The 20,652-nt window shown below is 44.3% G+C and overlaps 1 protein-coding gene across 4 annotated transcripts in view; it reads left to right on the forward strand.

Annotated features, from left to right (window-relative positions):
• HDAC7 (histone deacetylase 7) overlaps positions 1–20,652 on the forward strand; it is a 360,128-nt gene that overhangs the window by 18,288 nt on the left and 321,188 nt on the right. Inside the window, exon 2 of one of the 4 annotated variants that reach the window (XM_029595106.1) lies at positions 1,770–1,872. The exons of the other annotated variants lie outside the window; for them this stretch is intronic. The gene's annotated coding sequence lies outside the window, so the exon portion shown is untranslated. The remainder of the gene's footprint in view (positions 1–1,769; positions 1,873–20,652) is intronic. 4 annotated transcript variants of the gene reach the window in all.

A 20,652-nucleotide genomic window follows, 5' to 3' on the forward strand; every position in this document is an offset into this window, starting at 1 on the left:
ACGATCACTAAGGCAGAACAGAGATTACTCATTATTTTAGAAGACTTATAAGACCTGGCTATTTGCAGAGGCTCTTATATCAAGGAACTGACTACAAGCAGGGCCTCCCACGATTCTGGAGCTGAGGAAGGGCAGCAAAATCTGCTTCTTCCTGCAGAATTTGAGGGTCCCCAAGGAATCACCAGGGAGCTGTGCCCAGCTAGGTCGGGTTAGGTTGTGTTGGTGAAGAGCGGCTCTCCAATGATGGCATTTTCAATCCCCGTCACTGCCAAACTCCTTCCTGGTTCCCTCCTCCATGAGCGTGGATCATGCGTCAAGAAGAAAGAGGAAGGGAGAGCAACAGCATGTTAGGCTGCGTCATCCTCCTCCACCTCCTCTGCCACCTAGGCCCAACTGCTGCTTTCAGCCGAGCGGGACACTGTACAGGAGGAGGACGCAGCCTAACTTGATACTGCTCTTCTCCTCCTGCTTGCCATGTGATCAGTGCCGGCAGGGGGGGGGGCAGTCAAGTAGGGGCTTGGGCAGGAGTTATGTTAGTCTGGAGCGGGGTGGTATAAGGGAAGGAGGAAATAAGGATGTGATTGAGGAAGGGAGATATGTGAAATAGGCCGGATAGACTGGGGGTGAGAGATAAGGGAAAAAGATGGGGGGGTTGTGTAAGATGGGATAGGAGTTGTGATAGAGCGGTTGGGAGTTATAGGAAAGGGGGGGCTGAGTGGAATTGAGATGGGGGTTGTGTGGTTAGGGAAATGGGTATATGTGAAAGGGGGCTAGGGAATTGGTTTTCGAGTGAAAGTGGAGTTGGGAAAGGGTGGATGGGGGTGTGTGTGTGTGGGCGGGGATGATAAAAGAACCAGGGGTGGAGAAAAGAAAGGAGAGAGAGAATATAGGATGAGGGTAGGGACAGAAGGAGGGAAGAAGGAAAAGCAGGGTTTTCTGATATGAGAGGGAGCAGGGCTGAAGGTAGGGAAGGGACCTTTCTTCCTCCTCTCTCCTGATTCTCCAACCTCCCCTCTCAAGATATCAGGACCTCCCTCCCCTTCCCGCCTGATCTTTCTTCTGTTCTTCTCCACCCCCATCCTGATCTTCCCTCCTTCTCTACCCCAGCCCCAATCCTCCCTCCTCCTCTCCATTCCTGATTCTCCCTACATCCCTCTTTCCTTCCCTGAGATCTCCTCTTCCTCTCCTCCTCCACATCGATACCTGAAACTCTCCACCCATTAAATATTAAACTCCAAAATGAACACAATAAGCAAGGTTGGAAAGTAATTTTATTTTTATTATGCAAAACAAATGTGCATTATTTATTATGCAAAATAATGTATACATATAAATATATATGCAAATGTGCCACAGAATTGCCACAGAGGTTCCTATTGCCACAGAATCTATCCCTGATCTGACGTAGGAAACTGGGGGCTCCAGCTACTAGAAGGGACTACTGGGAATGGTGTGCTGTTTTTTTTTCTTTTAAATATATTTTATTATTATATTTTGTTACATTCTTTTGTGTCATTTACTATTCTTTATTATTGTTATATTGAACTGTGTTATGTGTTGCATTTATGTTGCACACCGTACAGGGCTTATATCAAATCTGTGCAGCTAAAAAAAAAAACGAAATGTAAATAAATAAATAAATAAATAAATAAAGATCTGTATTTCAAAATACAATTCTTATAAATCCAGTCTGGGTCAATAGAGCTTGGATTGTCATGTCGGCCCTTCAGTGACCAATGTGAAATAATGCAGGTGTCTTGCATTCCCAGGGGAGAAGAGACTGTATCATTAAGATTACCATTAAGAGTGGACAGCGAGCTGGCAGCCTTAGCAGGAAGTCCAAGTGTACACAAGACAGGAAAAAAACTGCATGTATATATTAAATTCATTACCTGATGACGCTTTTTTTTGGGAGTGGTACCTTTGGGCTTCCAGATCAGTCAGACCCAGTGTTGGAATCTGGCGCCATCATCTTTCTTTCGTAACTATGTAGGGATTCCACCCCCCCCCCCCCACCCCCGTTTTATATATAATTTAGTCATTGCAGGGACAGCCTTCAGATGGAGGCCAGGCACCAGATCTCCCTCCAGAACCCTGCAGTTATGGGCCTTAAATCTAGTCATTGCGCAGTGACTATCGCTCCCTCCCTCCGGGGCTGTGAACGCTGCCTCTGTGGCATCCCCCAACCCTGGTCAGCCTGGGGAGTGGAAAAACAGAGTTATAAATCAAATTTGGATCCCTCGGCATGGCAGTGCACAGTTCTGCCACTGGGCCGGCCTGTTTGACTATTCGTACTGCCAGATTTAAGTTTTGGCCAAAATTAGGGCAAACAAGTATAAAAGGCCTACAAGTAAAGTTTGCAATTTTGAAGGAGCGCATCTATAGCCCAAAAATTTAAATTTCCTGTGACTTGAGGGAGAAAAATCAGTGCAAATTGTGGTGGTGTTTTCAGTGATAAAGATCAGGGCCAGATTTAAGAATTGTGCGCCCAAAGGCAGAGTGCGAAGGTGGTGCTCCTCTTTGAAACTGTGCCAGCACATGACCCTAAAGTAAAGCAGGCTGATCTTTGGCCTGGTTATTTGACACCTTCAAAATTTGGCACTCTAGGCAGTTGCCTATGTTGCCTATGCCTAAACCAAGCCTGATAAAGATGCACTTGTGCCCAACATCCAGTCACCTAAGGTTGCCTCTTTTTTACAGTTCAGGGAAAATGTCTTTTTCTAAATAGCTGCAGTCCATGTTTAGCTAATTCGCTGCCCATAAGATTGTTAGCTATGCCTGAGAAAAGACAGGAAACCGATGTCCCAGAATCATTTTAGCTTTCTCTTCTGGCTTTGAGTCAACCAACCTTTGGCGCATACTGTTTTTGAAAGTATCAACCATGGTGCAGACATGGAGAACCAGTTTTTACTGCACCGATCCATATGCTGTTTATTACAGAATAAAATGTTGAGCTTCGCAAGCATTGTGAGAAAAGCATCCTTGTTAAGTGTCCAGCTGTTCTGTGCAGAATCAGCAAACGACCGGGAAGCAGCTGATGCCAAAGCTGCCCTTTGAAAAGTTGGCTCCTGCCAACTATGACCAGAATGTTTCAGTGCACACAATGTGAAAAAAAACTTGCATTATCAAACAGAAACCCAGGATCTGATGGCAGATAGCAAATGTAAGGTCCATCTATTCTGCCAGTTCTCTCTCCTAACTGTGGTATCATAGACCCAAGTTGGGCTCTGAGCTTACCCTTAAGTCCCATCTAGGATACTCTGTGCTTGTTCCAGGCTTTCTTGAATTATGTTACTGTTTTTGCCTTCTGTGCTTCCCCTGAGGGGCCATTCCATGCATTCACCACCGTTTTAGTATTTAAGCTTCTGCAGGTTACTAATGTGTGTTTGGTACTACTGCTGTCAATGGCTTAGGCACACTATTAGCTTGTTTTTCAGGTCTGGTAGCTTGTATTTCAGGTCTGAGTGCTTCAACGGGCACCTGCCAGCTTCCAGCTGCTAGAAGGATCACTTACTGAGTACAGCCTGCTTTCTCTGGAGGCAGAAACAAAGCTGCATGCCTGCCTGCACCCTCTGAAATTAACAATAACACCGTCTGACACTTGCATGGCAACTGTGTAGAAATGCTATAGGATGGCATTTATTATTGGAGAGAAGCTGAAGGATTGCGTCTGACACCAAGACTTGAACTTCAGTCATGCGAAGAAGAAAAACAAGTTTCTGAGATAGAGAGGGCCCAGGCATTTATTGAAGACAGAAACATTTACAGCATTTACCAGAGATGGAAGGGTTCAGGACAATTTCGATTCATGTCGATGACAACGTAGATCCTGGGAGCCAACTGCAGCAAAACACAAACTACAGTGGCTGAAAAAATCTCAAAGACTTGCAGGATTAAAAGTATTCTCTAAAAATGTCTGGAGAGCAATCATTTTGTCTATTACGGAGGCCAAACAGGGCTGGTGCTTCCATGAGGCAAATTAGGCAGTTGTCCAGAGTGCAAAAATTTGGGGGATGGCAAAATCCCACCAGCACGAGATCCACAGAGAGAGAGAGCCGGTACTGTCAAAGAAGGAATGCTGTGCTGGAGCTGGCACTAACATGAAAGTTGTGAGTGGGGGTACATGAACAAAGGTTTGCCTAGGACACCAAATACTCTTCCGCTGGCCCTGGGGACGTTGTAATAAGCCATGCATTTGTATGCCGAAATTCAGTGCACAGTTTAATGCAGACGCTAAAAAACATTTAACTCCCAATATAATAAGCAAACAGTAAGCTAATGTATTGGGAGTTAAAAATGTGTACAAGCACAAAAATGTGCACAGAAACCCGTGGTGAAATGTGCACTCGCATTAAGTGCACATTTTAACTTGGGGGGGGGGGGGGTATTCTGTCGAACATGATTTATGCGTACAAAACAAGCACAACTGCTGTTTTACACATATAAAACTCTTTTGTGTGCACAAGACATAATTTGTGCTTGTTTTGCTTGCAGGAAATATGATTTATATGCACACAAAAATGCTTTCAGTGCAGTAAACACTTTTTCTAAGCATAAATCATATTTTGTGGGCAAAGCATGTTTTCTGCACATATTGTAAATCACAACTACAAACTCTGCCACCAAAACTCCTGCTTCTGCCCATAGACTATGAGTAGTGCCAGAAAATTTGTCACCTTTGAGCAGTAGTAAAATTTCCAGCTCTAAGAAACTATGTGTTAAGCCAGCGCATGTTTCTGCATTGGGAGGTAATAACTAATGACTTCATTTCCATGCATGGGTGCTAAGCTATGCACACATTTTTTTGTATGCAAAGTTCTTTGCTGCATCAGGAGTAAAGCTTGTACACAAGAAATGCATGCACAATTGTGGGTAAAACCATTCTCTCTACTGTGCACCTTATTATATTGAGCCCATAGTAATATGTTGTCTACACAAAATAAAAAAAGTAATGTGGAAAACTTCCCAGGGCCACATTTTGACAGGACAGTTTCATAAAGAACCAACAAAATCACAAGGCTTAAGGTTTTTCTGTTCAGAGTGGGATAGCAATGCAAAGGAAAACAGGAAGCGGGACTTTTACAAGGTTCAGAGGGCATTCTGGTTTATGTAATCTGTTTCCTGTAGGCCAAAAGCTCTTCAGCCCTTGGATATGTTCAGATTTAGGTGCCCTTATCTCTCAGGAATTCCTCTTTTCCCTCCTTGGAGGGCTTTGTTTGTGTAATGGAGAAGTGTTTGTTTTCTTTTGATTGGAGGCACTAGACGAGGAACTTCCTGTGCAGGCAGGAAGTGGCTCCCCCCCCCCTACCATTTCCTGTTACTGTGGCAACCGGCTCTCACTCACAGGAAGTCTGACTGCTGAGTACTCATTTTTTATCTAATGATTTGTTAAATGTTGTCTCACTTTTTTTTTTTTTAAGTCTGGGTCTGTTAGGGCAGTCTGTATTGTCCATATGTCAATAGGAAAAATAAAGAGGAAACTGTCGGCAGGAAGTGAACATACCCATAAACATACCTAGGAAGTCTCCGGATTTGGCCTGGAGACTCTGGAATTTTAAACGTATTGCCAGGTCTCCAAGCTGACACAGACAAACTCTGGTTGTGGTATGCTTTGGTGCCTTCGATGATGTGGCGACTTTCGGCACTTGAGATGGCACAGTAACCTATGGCACCTTTGATGGCGTGGTATTTTTCAGTTCCTTCAACAGCGCAGTATCTCTTGGTGCCTTCAACGGTGTGGCATCTTTTGGCACCTTAACCGGTATGGCCTCTTTCAATTTTGATGGCGCAGAGCCCTTTGAGTGTTTAGATGGCTCGAGGCTTTTATGGGTCTTGGGAGGTTCCATTAACTTAGGTGCATGTTTTGGCATCATTTCAGCTCGAGGGTGCCTTTGCCTGGAAGAGTCAGAATCCCTGAGACCCGAAGAAGATGCAGATGTGGAGGTCCTCAGTGCTGAAGCCAAAAAGAACCCATGCTCGCTCTCCGTGGTTTATGGGTGGGCCATTGGTGAATGATGCACCCTGGACAGGCCATGGATGAGGTCCACAACCAAGGAGAGGGAGGGGGACCTCTGGAGTCACTGCAGGAGTCCCTGTTGTTGGAGCAACAAGACTTGTGTTGGAGAGGAGGGGAATCAGCCGACTTCCTCTTGGAGGACTTCACCCACAGGAATTCATATTGACCTTAAGATCCCGGTAGCAACGTGCTCAGGATGACATGTGGCCGCATGCTTTGCAGTTAGAGGAGGCATGACGAGGTCCTAAGCAGAGGAGATGGACATCATGGAGATCCCTTGATGACATATTTTTGTGGCATCTAGAACAAAGTCGAAAGGGGAAACCCTTTGCAAGAGCTTGCCTCAGACATAATGAATGGGAGAAGATCGAACCCAACTGTTCGCAGCAGAGGACAGAACAAGACTGAGGAGGGAAGAGTGTACTGCAGCTACTGGCTTTGGCACCTACCTACTGCGCAGGATCGGAAAGATTCCAGACGTTTCAGCTACAGATCAGGCCGACTCGACACCATCAGATGATGTATCCCCTCGGTCACTGATGTCCTGCTTGTCCACAGAAAAAGAGAGGCAGTAACAAGCCCGTACTGGAGGAAGGAAGAGTTCTGTCAGGCTGTCCAGCCAGAAGAAGGAAGAGCCTGTGCCCTATGTAGCAAAAAGGAGGAAGTGAGCCTGAACCTTGCAGAAGCAGTCAGGAGGAGCATGGGCCCCTTCCTCCTACACCCCTCCCCCACCATGGCAGGAGGAGATCCGTCAGCTCATGGACCTGGAGGAGACAGGGTATGTTGCTGGTTGTGTGAAGAGAGAGAATGAATGGGTATGGGTTGGAGAGGAAGAGAAGGTATGTGTGGAACAAGGAAAGGAGTGAATGAGAGGAGTATGAGAGTGAACATGTGAGTGTATTATTGTGTGTGTATGAAAGACAGTTTGTATACAGGCTGCTTTCGCCTCCCTCTCCCCACTCCCATTAATCAGGGTGAGTGGAAAGGAGAAGTTCTCAGGTATGCCCATAAATTCCCTCACATCCCCATCATTTTAGTACCAGGGGTTCCAGATTATGTTGGAGTCTCCAGCAAGTCTCTAGCAGAATTCTGAATCTCCCCCCCCCCCCCCCAAAAAAAAAAAAAGAATTTTAATGATTATTACAGAGATGTCAAGGCTGCCATGACCAAAAGAGTAAGATTTACTGCTCTAATGAGAAAGATTTTTATATGATGGGTCTGGGGTATTAATCTGGAAAAATCTTGAGTATTGTATTACTTTGCAAAATGAAAGGAGCCATACAAAATTAAATTCAGCTTTTTTTCATTTTATCTAAATTGTAATTCTTTAATCCAACATGAAAAAGATGATTGAAACAGCATTATCTAGTTTCCAAAGGTTCCCAACCTTTTTGGATGTAGAGGTCCCTTTTCAACTTTCAGAGCTATGGAGGACTCCCAACTTGACCCTACTACTCCCCCTCATGTCCATCACCACCAGTTTCTATCTGACCCACCAATCTCTCTCGCCCCCAAGCCCACCAGTGTCTCTCTCCTCCCTAGTGCCCTGACACCTCTGGCCCACCACTATTCTCACTCTCCCTTTCTCCTCCATACCTAAGGTTTAAGGTTTATTTGTGCTTATATACCGTTGTCTCGGTGTGGCCTTCACAGCGGTTAACATAGCAATAAAATACAATAAAAGAAAATTACAAACAATAATAATAATAGAAGATAAAATTTAACAAGTAAGAATAAAAGATATCTTAATAAAATAATGTCTGAAGCCATAAATATTAAACCAATAAGTACTAAAAAACATAAAACATGCTTTAAGTATTGAGGTTAATAAAAGTCAGAGCCACCTGTGATTGTGCAGTTACATCGATGCCTATTTCTTATCTTCATTATATGCCACATAGAATAGCCAAGTTTTAAGTTCTGCTTTAAACTTATTTTTTTCTTGCTGCATTCTTAGTTGTGTTGGTAGTGAATTCCATGTTTCAGCAGCAGCAACCCCTGCTGAACATTCAGGTTCCGGGCCGCACTGAACTTCCAGCTTTCTACTGCTCCAGTCCGCCGTTAGCTGGTGGAACCTGGGGAACCCTGCCAGTCCTGCTGCTCTGGTCCCGCAGCTCCGATGTGCAAGAGGAGGGGCTTGCAACGCATGCGAGACCCTCTTCCAGTAACGTGAGATTCACGCAAAATTCACAAGACTTGGCATCTCTTGTTATTATCAGGGGCTGTACCCTACAACAGCACATCGGTCACTGAATATAAGTAACCAGACATGGCTCCATTTCAGCTGGACAGGCTGAGCCAGTCCTGGTCTTATGCTATTACATTTTTGGACCTGTAGTTTCAATTTCCCTAAGAAAGGCAAGAGCCACAAGTCCAGAGAGACGCAATGGGAGTAAAAAAAAAAATAAGGGACTGGCACAGCCTGGCCCTTATGACATGGAACTTGGCGGCAAGCTTATTGAAAACAAGCAAACTTGTTGTACCTCTCATGCACACACTCCTACTGCCATGTTCTGCATAAAGCAGGCACTGCTCGAGATGGACTCTTTCCATTCCTGCACACCAACAGAAGGTTTGCAGGGCATCCGCAGCCAAAGAAAACGTGGCTCCAAGCCCAGCTTTCTCACATGCTGTATGAAAGCATTTCACGCTGGCCTTTCTAAGCCTTGGATTAGTCTGTTCTGTGTTTCTGAGCTTTTCGAGCCTCTCTAATTGCTGAAGGTCTCTCCACAGCTCAGCTCCTCTCTTTCTGGGTGACACTAGCAGAAGCTGGAGTGAAGAGAAATATTAAGCCTGCGTTGACTCCATCACTTGGTCCAAACGCTGCAGGCACAGGGGACCCAGGCGAGTCAAGGAAAGGGGGAGTGGCGTGTGCAGGTGCTGCTGAAGAAGAGCAAACTGCAAACAGAGAGGGAATTAACACAAGCGTGCATGTAGGAGGTAGTGTATCCAGTTCAAAATTTTGTTGCTGATGGGAAAATGTGAGAGCACAGAAAGAAGGGGATGAATAGTTTTCCCTATGTGTTCAGTAGGTGATCGATGAAAGGTAAAGTGACCAAAAAGTCCATATCATGCTGAGCCAATCATAGTTTTATCCCCACTGTATCTATGGACTTGTGGTTCCTGCTTTTCTTAGCAAAACTGAGAATTACAAGTCCATAAATGCAATGGGAGAAAACCAGAAATGGTTCAGCCTGTCCCTTACAAGCTATTTCAGTGGGGCTGAGATGGGTGCATTAACAGAGTTTAGAAGGGCAGAGCCTTTCTGTACATAAGAACATAAGATACGCCATACTGGGTCAGACCAAGGGTCCATCAAGCCCAGTATCCTATGTCCAAACAGTGGCCAACCAAGTCACAAGTACCTGCCAAGTACCCAAACAGGGGTTGATTTTGAAAGAACCATGTAGGTGTCCATATGTGCGCAGTTCCCGGCGCGTGCACATGGACGCATTTATTTTATAACATGTGTGTGTTGGCTTTAGTCTACCAAAAATGTATTACCTGCACCTTGTTTGTTGGCCCTTATTTCCATATGTCCAAATGGACTCACACAGCAACCATGCAACCTTATTTTATGTTGGCGAGATGTCTGCATATTAAACAGGGATAAAGTTATAATGAACCAGTGAAATTCTGCAAAGCACTGTAGAATTCTGCAGAATTTATTACATTGGCATTCCATAGATGTTGCAGTCTGGGAAACTGCAGACTAGATGTGAACCCTTGAGCCGAACTACCCTGAAGGTAGGGTAGGTCGGGAGGCAGAGCCACAGGCCAAGGTCTTCACCGGGGAACCAGGAACCCCCACAGGAGGAGCCCGTAGGGTCCTAGAACCTTGGGACTTAGGAGCACAGTAACAGTCTCTATAGGAAAGGCCTGGGCAAGAGTAATCCACAGAGTCAGTAACCAGGAAGCAGGAAGGCCCAGCAGAGCAGGGTGGTCAGATAGAGTCTCTGGCTTGTGAAATAGCAGTAGTCTGCGAACAGGCCCGGGGTCTGTAGTATGCCGTGTGTTACGCTTGGGCTCCGGTCAGGAGTCGTGAACACCACCCAGCAGGGTGGCTCCAGGTGGAGAGAGACAGGAAGCTAGAAACAGTGTCAGGTTCCAGGCTGGGTCAGGGCAGGCAGCAAGTATCAGAGTCTGGGTTCAGGCTGGGTCAGGGCAGGCGGCAAGTAGCAGTGTCTAAGTACAGGCTGGGTCAGGGCAGGCAGCAGTAGCAGTGTCTAAGTACAGGCTGGGTCAGGGCAGGCGGCAGTCAGCAGTGTCTGGGTCCAGGCTGGGTCAGGGCACAGTAAGCAGGGCAAGGCAGGTCAGAAGGCCCGTAGGCCACACACACACACACACAGAAGGCCCGTAGGCCACACACCAATAGCGGGGCAAGGCAGGTCAGAAGGCCCGTAGGCCACACACACACAGAAGGCCCGTAGGCCACACACCATAAGCGGGGCAAGGCAGGTCAGAAGGCCCGTAGGCCACACACACACACAGACAGAAGGCCCGTAGGCCACACACCGTAAGCAGAGCAGGCAGGTCAGAAGGCCTGTAGGCCACACATACACAGAAGGCCCGTAGGCCACACACCGTAGTCAGGGCAAGCAGGTCAGAAGGCCCGTAGGCCACACATACACAGAAGGCCCGTAGGCCACACACCGTAAGTAGAGCAGGCAGGTCAGAAGGCCCGTAGGCCAGGTAAGAAAAGCGAGGAAGAAGGCCCGAAGGCCGCGCAGGGCAAGGCAAGGAAAGGCCCGAAGGCCGCGCAGGGCTAGAGCAGGGAGCCCAGGTGAGCTCGATGCCGAAGCACCGAGGGAACTGTCAGGCAGGGTTATAAGGGCCAACCCAGAACATAGAGTGGACAGGGGAGATGGCCTGGGCCTGTCAGGAGAGCCAGCACTAGAGGGACCCCTGGTGGTGAGGCGGTTGCACTGCAGCCAAAACTGTAACACCGTGGAGCGGAGCAGATAGATAACAGGAACAGAGTCTGTAGCGTATGGTGAACTGAGGCCAGCAGGAGGCAGGACTGGAGTCAGTAACGTGCAATGGAACTGGAACGGGTGGTGAGTAGGAACGGAGATGAACCCAGGTCAGGCTGGCAGCCAGTAGAAGCAGTCTCAGGAACAGGCAAAGGTCGGAGGCTGGCGGCAAGCAGAAGTGGAGTCGGGCACAAGCTGAGGTCAATGGCAGGCGGCAGGCAGAAGCGGAGTCAGGAACAAGCTGAGGTCAATGGCGGGCGGCAGGCAGAAGCGGAGTCAGGAACAAGCTGAGGTCAATGGCGGGCGGCAGGCAGAAGCAGAGTCAGGAACAAGCTGAGGTCAATGGCGGGCGGCAGGCAGAAGCGGAGTCAGGAACAAGCTGAGGTCAAACGGAAAGCAGAACTGGAGAAGCGCAACTAAGAACTACTAACAGTAGTGACCCTCGTTGCAAGGCAATGAGAAGGCAGGCGTTAAATCAGGCTTGGGGCGTGGCTTCGTTAACCCAGGCGGGGCCAGACTTCCGGCGGCCGTGCGTCCATAATGCGCGTCCTTGCGCGTGCGCGTGGCAGCAGCGAGATGATCTGGCAATGGCGGACGCCCTGGGGCCCAGCGGAGCCGCGGGAGCGGCGTTTCCCCCGTTGGAGGTGAGTACCAAACACAGCAGACAGAGGGGAAGCGGTGGAGACCGCAACAATAGATTATTTGTTTATTTAACATTATTTATAAATCGCTTTCCAGATTAAACTAAGTAGCTTGAAGTGATGTATACCATATATAAAAGCACAATACATAAAATGCAAACAAAATAATAAAAATAAAAATACAACTCAAACTTAAAATACAACTAACACACATAAAATTCTTGCTTCTGGTACAATAGTATTCTTTGGAATTCCGCTGAATGTTACTGTCAATTGGGCCGATTCAGTATGGTGCGCTCGGCCGAGCACACATTTAGCCCCGGTTTGGCTGCGCATTTTCGACTCACTATTTTTACCCCTTATACAGTAAGGGGTAATAGCGCGTTGAAAACACGTGGCCAACCCTCCCTCCCCTGAAACTGAGCAGAAAAAACTGCTTTTCTGTACACCCTCCAACTTAATATCATAGCAATATTAAGTCGGAGGCCCCAAAATTTAAAAAAAAATGTAATTAAAAAAATTTTTTAAATCTGCCCGTGGGTTAGAAGACAGACGCTCAATTTAGCCGGCGTCCGTTTTCCGAACCCGTGGCTGTCAGCTGGTTCGAGAACAGACGCCGATAAAATTGAGCATCGGCTGTCAAGCCCGCTGACAGCTGCCGCTTCTGTCAAAAAGCACCTCCTTTTACCGCGGGCCCTCATTTAAATACTCGATCACGCGCCCAGGAGAGTGGCCTGGGCGCACGTCGGGAGGAGCGGGCGCTCGCCTCGGAGCACCAGCTCTCCCGCGGTTTTTACTGTATCGGCCCAAATGAAAGCAGTAATCCTAATCAACTTGTGAATTTTCTTGGTGAAAGTGGGGCAGATTTGTGTATTTGGGAATTTGCCTGTGATGTGTAAAAACTGGTGCTTTTGCCTTTGCTGATTTTTAACAAATGGCTTGGGGTGTACTCTCCTGATTCCCCGCCTTGCGCACAGCCTATGTCCCTAGAAAAAGATTAAGAAACACCGTTAGCAGTTCAGAAACTGTCCAGCCAACATCTTGAATAGGTTCCTGGAGCAGAAGGCCAGAAACTGCTATTAAATCAACAAGGATTAGTAGCTTTGGATCTATTCATTTATGGCCGAATTTTAAAACTTGCATGCGTAAAATCTGGCAGATACATGTGTGGGCTGGGCCTTGCGCGCGCCAAGCGCATTTTAGAAACAGCCCAACCTCGCGTATATCTGCCGATATGCGAAGTGCCGGGCTAAAGGGGGGTGCCGGCCGGTTCAGCAGACATTAGGCCCTGTACCGGGGAAGTGTGCGCCAGTAGCTGGGTGGCACAAGTATTTAACGTGCACAAGCACGTGCCAAAATCCCCTGCCATGTAACTTTACTACAGCTATGGATAGCGTGTAAGTAATAAAATTAAAAAATTCTAGGTTAGTCGGCGGCGTTTTAAGGGTTGGTGCTAACAAGGTAAAGGAGAGGCTATTTAACTAGGGAGGTTAGGAAGTGCTGGCCCTTACCAGGGTGAACTGGGAAAACTTATAATTGCTCAGCACACGTGTCTACTAAAATCCCCCCCTTATGCGGTAGAGGAGGCATTTGCACTCATCCATATAAAATTGTGCACACATGTACGCGAGTACAGCCTATTTTATACCATGCGCACATAAGCGCGCATATTTTATAAATGGCCGTGTCCTTTAGCGCAAGCCAGCATGTGTGTGTGTACGTGTGCACCAGTATCAAAGTCACCGTCATACTATCCATTTGATCTTATTATTCAATCCATTAGGAATCAATGTACCCCAAGAAAAAAATAAATCACTACTCTAATCCCATAAAGCCCGGGGCAGATCCCAATCTCGGCCTAATTGGGCTTGACAGACCACAAAAAATGTTAATTCATTAACCGAATGGCCCATTTGTGTCCAGTGATGAACCAATGAAGCATTATCTCTTTTTATTCTGATGCCACTTCTGTGAATAATGTCTAATAATTTTATGAAGAATATCTATATTAAGTAGATTGTTTTGGCTTTAAAAATAAGTCCTGATCAGTGGCGACATAGGATATGCTGAACCATTGCGTTACGATCATGTGATGATGGCTTTTGTTGGCAGCTTCTTAGTAAGTGTAATAGTATGTGTTGTAAAAGCATATTATATACATATGATTTAGGATTATTTTGAAACAACACAGAACATTATCTCATTCTCTTATTCACCATTCCCTTCCTAATAATTCCTAACATTCAGTTTGCTTTTTTGATTGCCGCAGCACAGTGAGCCAACGATTTCAATGTGTTATCCACTATGATGCCTAGATCTCTTTCCTGGGCAATAACTCCTAATATGGAACCTAACATCATGTAACTATAGCATGGGTTATTTTTCCCTATATACATCACCTTGCCTGTGTCCACATTAAATTTCATCTGCCATTTAGATGCCCAATCTTCCTGTCTTGCTAGGTTCTCCTGAAATTTATCACAATCTGCTTGTGATTTAACTACTTTGAATAATTTTGTGTCATCTGCAAATTTTTTTTCTTTAATGTTTTATTTACACACTAGGATACACTATAAAATATTTTCAATATACAGATAACAGTATCTTCCGGATACAATAGTCACTGTCCCAAAGGAGATTATACAATTGAAAAATTAAACATTTAAATAGAAAACATTTTGCTAACTGTACTTGTGAATTGACATCTATTCTATCCATAAAGTAAATAAGTAATCCTGCGGGCAGTATTTTCCCTTTTTATTTCTTCTTATGCATACACAAAAACTACATTCACACCGTACTATCATATCAATTCACAGCGTAAACATGCCCAGCAAACGCCTCTGTCTCAATGTAGCAAGTATAACTATAAGCTAGAGAAGAAGGGTGAGGATATCTTTCCCAAACTCTCCTTTCCAATGAGTTGAATAAACAATAGATATTAGATTACGTCATAAGGGATTTGAGAGCAAGTGATAAGCTCTTTCCCATAACTCTATATATTCATCCGATATCTTCCTTTGGGCAAATAAAACATCCAGGCGCTCAATTTGTATCCAATCTGCAAGTTTTTGGTGCCACATCTGAGCATTTAGGACAATCTGTTTTGATCCAATGAAATAAGATGCCTGATTTAGCTAATAAAGTCACAATTCATATAAATGTAGCCAAGCTCTTGGATGCAGATGGGAGCCAACATAAAGAACCCAATAATACGGTACAAATTTCCCACAATAAGGAGGTTTGCAATGAGTGGCTGCTTCAGTGTCCAAAATGGAAATAATTTTTGCACACAGTACATAACTATGAACCGGCGTCCCTTTATACAACGTTCGATACACATATCCATGTCTCTCAGTTTCATTTTGTATGCCTTTATCCTGTCTATATACATTTTAGGGCAGATTTTAAAGGCCCGGTGCACGTAAATCCCGGCCTTTACGTGCAGCTCAGGAGCTGAAGTAAGTTGGGCCACAAAGGTAAAAAAAAATGTTTTTTTTCAATTTAGGGGTTGGAGAGGAGAGGGGAAGGAGAAGGGAGGGTAGGGTAGGGGGTAGGGAAGTTCCCTCCCAAAGGCTCTAACAACTCGACCTTTTCCGCATTAAACCTAAGTCTGTACCAGAAAGTGTGGTATTATTGTGTGTTACTTTCTTAAACATTATTACCATTGAATCATGTGCAAATATATCTGATATGATTTAGAGCTTTCATTACTGCATTAATTTGGGTTTGTGTATCAGTTGGTATAGTTTAAATATGCTGCTTTTTTAGGGTCTTAAGCTGATTATGCTGCTTCAAGATTTGTCTCTCTTTCTAGCTTGATGAGCTGTATATGCTATAATTTGCCCACAGATCATTGCTTTCCCAGCATTCCAAAAACAATCCCAAGTAATATCTGTTGTAAGATTAAATTCAATGTATTCTTTCCATTTGGCCTTGAGATATTCACAGAACTCTTTGTCATAGAATAATCCAGATTGCAACCTCCACTGAAATGCTGTTGTGTTCCATGTTTAATAATTATTTCCAACAAGATAGGTACATGATTTGAAACTGAAAATATATCTACAGATACTGTACAAATAGTGGAAAAGGCTCTCCTCTATTCATAAACCTTCGTTTTTCCTGTCAATAAGGTAGAATATCTCTATTCTTGTGATGTAATGAAAACCCGGTTACCAATTCAATGTTTTTGAAGCAGAAATAATATAAACCCATATGGAGCCATTCTCACATGCGACTTCTTAGCCTAATGACATCACTGGACGTCCTCATCTACAAATTTGATCACCTTACTCGTCTACCTCTTTCCAGATCATTTATTCATACATTAAAAAGCCCAGGTCCAAGTACAGATCCCTGAGGCACTCCACTGTTTACCCTTTTCCACTGAGAAATCTGACCATTTAATCCTACTCTCTGTTTCCTGTCTTTTAACCAGTTAGCAATCCACAAAAGGACATCACCTCCTATCCCAATGCTTTTTAGTTTTCTTAGAAGCCTCTCATGAGGGACTTTGTCAAACACCTTCTGAAAATCCAAATATACTACTTCTACTGGTTCACATGTATCCACAGGTTTATTAACCCCTTCAAAAAAAATGTAGATTTGTGAAGCAAGACTTCCCTTGAGTGAACCCATGCTGGCTGAGTCCTATTAAACCATGTCTATTTATATGTTCTGTGATTTTGATCTTTAGAATAGTTTCCATGATTTTTTCCAGCAATGATCACCCCTGGAACCCTTTTTAAATATTGGAGTTATATTAGCCACCCTCCAGTCCTTAGGTACAATGGAAGATTTTAATGATAGGTAACAAATTACTATTAATAGGTCTGAAATTTCATTTTTTAGTTCTTTCAGAACCCTGGGGTATATACCATTCAGTCCAGATGATTTGCTACTCTTTAGTTTGTCAATCTGGTCTACTTCATCTTCCACATTCACTGAGATTTTGTTCATTTTATCCGAACCATCACCTCTGAAAACTGTCTCCGGAAAGGGTATCTCCCCAGCATCCTCATTAATAAATAATGAAGCACATGATTTTAGTCTTTCTGCGATGGCCTTATCTTCCCTAAGTGTCCCTTTAACTCTTCGATCATATAAAAGTCCAACCAATTCACTCACAGGCTTCCTGCTTCTGATATATTTTAAAGAGATTTTATTATGAATTTTTGCTTGTACAGCCATTTCTTTTCAAATTCTCTCTTAGCCTGTCTTATCAATGTTTTACATTTAACTTGCCAATGCTTTGCTTTTTTCCTATTTTCTTCAGATGGATCCTTCCAATTTTTGAAGGAAGATCTTTTGGCTAAAATAGCCTCTTTCACCTCACCTTTTAGCCATGCTGGCAATCGTTTGGCCTTCCTTCCACCTTTCTTAATGTGTGGAATACAATTGGACTACACTTCTAAAATATTTTTCAACAATGTCCACACCAGTTGCAGCTTCATCCCCTCCCCCCACAGGACTGCAGGCAACCAGGAAATAGAATTGGAAGGCAGCCATATGTCCAGACCTGCATGAAGATTCAGAAGCTGTGTGCAGGTCCCCACCCGTGCAACTTGAGGAGAGAACATTAGTTCTGGACTGGTATCTTGGATGACCATAATGCACAGGCTGATTCAGATCTGGTTTTATTCTATTGTATGCATACAGATGTAGCTTTGATTTCCCTAATTAAGCCTGCATCTTCATTCGTGCAATGAGAAAGAACCAAAACTGGCTCAGTTTGTGTCTTTTGACATTACCCAAATGGCAATAGCAAATGACTTGTGCAAGCTGGAGTTCCACTGTTACGTAACCACAGCCATTTTAAAATTGGAAAGTATTTTTTTTCACACAAAGAGTGGTTAATGCATGGAACAATCTCCCAGTGGAGGCAAAAACGGTAACAAAATTCAAGCCTAGGTTAAGCTCACATGTGAAGAACTGAACAACAAGGCCAGAGATCAACTGGAATCCAAGACATAACAGGAAGGAATGTGGGCAGGTTAAATGGGCCTTAGGGTCCTTACTTGCTGTCATATTGTGTTTCTTTGTTGGGCCATAATCTTCTCCACTCTCTGTATCTCAGCCCTGACACATCCCCCATATCCATTCTCCCTTTCTGTATCTCAGGGTTATATTACATTACGGTAATACATTAATACTTATTTAGAGTCAGGAGTAAATCTGGAGTAGAAGAGGACCGGAAGGCTCATCTGCATACTGCTCCCAGCATCCCCCGGGAAACGACACCAGAGGTCACCGCGAGTGATCCAGGATTTGAACTCCACAGCCCCAACTTCCAAAAGCATTAGGTGTGTGAATCTCAAACCCTTCAAATCTTTGCGTCAATATCAATTTAATGGTGGTTGAAGAGGACTGGTAATTATAGCTTTGGGAAATCTTTGGAGTTAAAAATGTTTGGAGAAAGGTGAAATAGTGGGGTATATTCTTTAGAGTTTGTGTGTGTCTGAGATAATAAGCAAGCAAGAGGTAGTTAATTCTAGTATCTGTCTTTCCCACCCACCCCTATTCAACCCTTAATTTTTAGGCAGGAGACACTTTCTCATTAAAACTCAATCAGGGTCTTATCTAAATCATACAATTGCACCAGCCCTTATTGAGAGTTTAATCATCCTCTTGTAGGACACTAGCAGATTCACCTGTAAATTTAAAGTACTCTAATTCCAACTCCCTTAGTATCCTAAACTTAACTAGGAACTCAACAAAATTAAGATGAAGGCAACAATCCAGCAGCAAGAGGGGGGCTTTCCAGTCTTTTGCATTGAGTGTCACATGTATGATTTTTTACCTGCTGGTGAGAAACTGTATGTGTGCACTCGGTCCAAAGAGCTCCTGGCTCTCAGGGAATGAGTCCGATCTCTGGAGGCTAGAGTGGCAGACTTGCATAGCTGAGGGAGACAGAGAGGTACATTGATGAGACCTTCAGGGGCATAGTAGCCAAGTCCCAAATCCAGTCTAGCAGCCTCAGTGTTGCCTTAGATCAGAAAGGTCTCCGGTTGGAGAACATCACCCTGATGTAGCAGGAAGTGTTCCTGTAGCAAGGTCCTATTCTCCAGGTGATGTGTTGTCCAATCACACTGAGGACAAGTCTCCCAGGGCTACTGCCCAGGAGGGAAGGGCTAAGTTGGCCATCATAGCTGGTTATTCAATTATTAGAAATGTAGCTAGCTGGGTGGCTGGTGGACTAGAGAACCGCCTGGTAACTTGCCTGCCTGGTGCGAAGGTGGCAGTCCTCACACATCATCTAGTAGGATTATAGATAGTGCTGGGGAGGACCTGACTGTCGTGGTACAGGTGGGCACCAATGATGCAGGAAAATATGGGAGGTTCTGGAAGCCAAATTTAGGATTTTAGGTAGAAAGCTGAAATCCAGAACCTCCAGGATTTCTGAAATGCTTCCTATTCCATATGCAGGTCCCCAGAGGCAGGCAGAGCTCCGGAGTCTCAATTTGTGGATGAGACAATGGTGCAGGGAAGAGGAGTTCAGTTTTGTAAGGAATTGGGGAACCTTTTGGGGAAGGGGGAGACTTTTCCAAAAGAATGGGCTCCATCTTAACCAGAGTGGAACCAGGCTGCCTGCATTAACTTTTAAAAAGGAGATAGAGCAGCTTTTAAACTAGAACAAGGGGGAAAGCAGACAGTTACTCAGCAATGAATGGTTCGGAGGAATGTATCCTTGAAGGATACTAATGAAACAGGAGAGTTAGGGCATCCTAACAGAGAGGTTCCAATAAAAGCACACATAGTCCATGTGCCTATATGTAAAAAATCACCTGAGCTAAAGATTTTCAAATTATCCCTAACAACTGAAAAGCAGGTTATTAATGCAAACAAAAAACACACTTTGAAATGTCTGTATGCCAATGCCAGAAATCTAAGAAGTAAGATGGGAGAGTGTAGAGCAGTAAATGATGAAATTGATTTAACTGGCATCTCAGAGACCTGGTGGAAGGAAGATAATCAATGGGACAGTGCTATATCAGGATACAAATTATATTGCATGATAGGTAGGATCAACTTGGTGGGGGTGTGGCACTTTATGTCCGGGAGGGTATAGTCCAACAGGATAAAGATCATACAAGAGACTAAATGCTCAGTAGAATCTATATGGGTAGAAATCCCATGTGTGTTGGGTAAGAGTATAGTGAGAGAAGTATACTACAGTCTACCTGGACAAAATGGTCAGACAGATGATGAAATGCTAAGAGAAATCAGGGAAGCTAACCAATTTGGCAGTGCAGTAATAATGGGAGATTTCAATTACCCCAATATTGACTGGGTAAATGTAACATCAGGACATGCTAGACACAAAGTTCCTGGATGGAATAAACGACTGCTTCATGGAACAATTGGTTCAGGAACCAACAAGAGAGGGAGCTATTTTAGATTTAATTCTTAGTGGAACGCAGGATTTGGTGAGAGAGGTAACAGTGGTGGCGCCACTTGGCAATAGTGATCATAACATGATCAAATTTAAACTAATAACTGGAAGGGGGACAATAAGTAAATCTGCAGCTCTAGCACTAAATTTTTCAAAGAGAAACTTTGATTAAATGAGGAAAATAGTTACAAAAAAACTGAAAGGTGTAGCTGCAAAGGTTAAAAGTGTTCAACAGGCATGGACACTGTATAAAAATACAATCCTAGAGGCGCAGTCCAGATGTATTCCACGTATTAAGAAAGGTGGAAGGAAGGCAAAACGATTACAATCACGGTTAAAAGGTGAGGTGAAAGAGGCTATTTTAGCTAAAAGAAATCCTTCAAAAATTGGAAGACGGATCGATCTGAAGAAAATAGGAAAAAGCATAAGCATTGTCGTTAAGTGTAAAACATTGATAAAACAGGCGAAGAGTGAATTTGAAATAAAGTTGGCCGTAGAGGCAAAAACTCATTATAAAAACTTTTAAAAATATATCAGAAACAAGAAACCTGTGAGGGAGTTGGTTGATGTTCTTTCGTGGATTAAAAGACAGGAAATAGAGAGTAGGATTAAATGGACAATTTTCTC

Source organism: Rhinatrema bivittatum, chromosome 3 (assembly GCF_901001135.1).
Source record: "Rhinatrema bivittatum chromosome 3, aRhiBiv1.1, whole genome shotgun sequence".
NCBI classification, from domain to species: Eukaryota; Metazoa; Chordata; class Amphibia; order Gymnophiona; family Rhinatrematidae; genus Rhinatrema; species Rhinatrema bivittatum.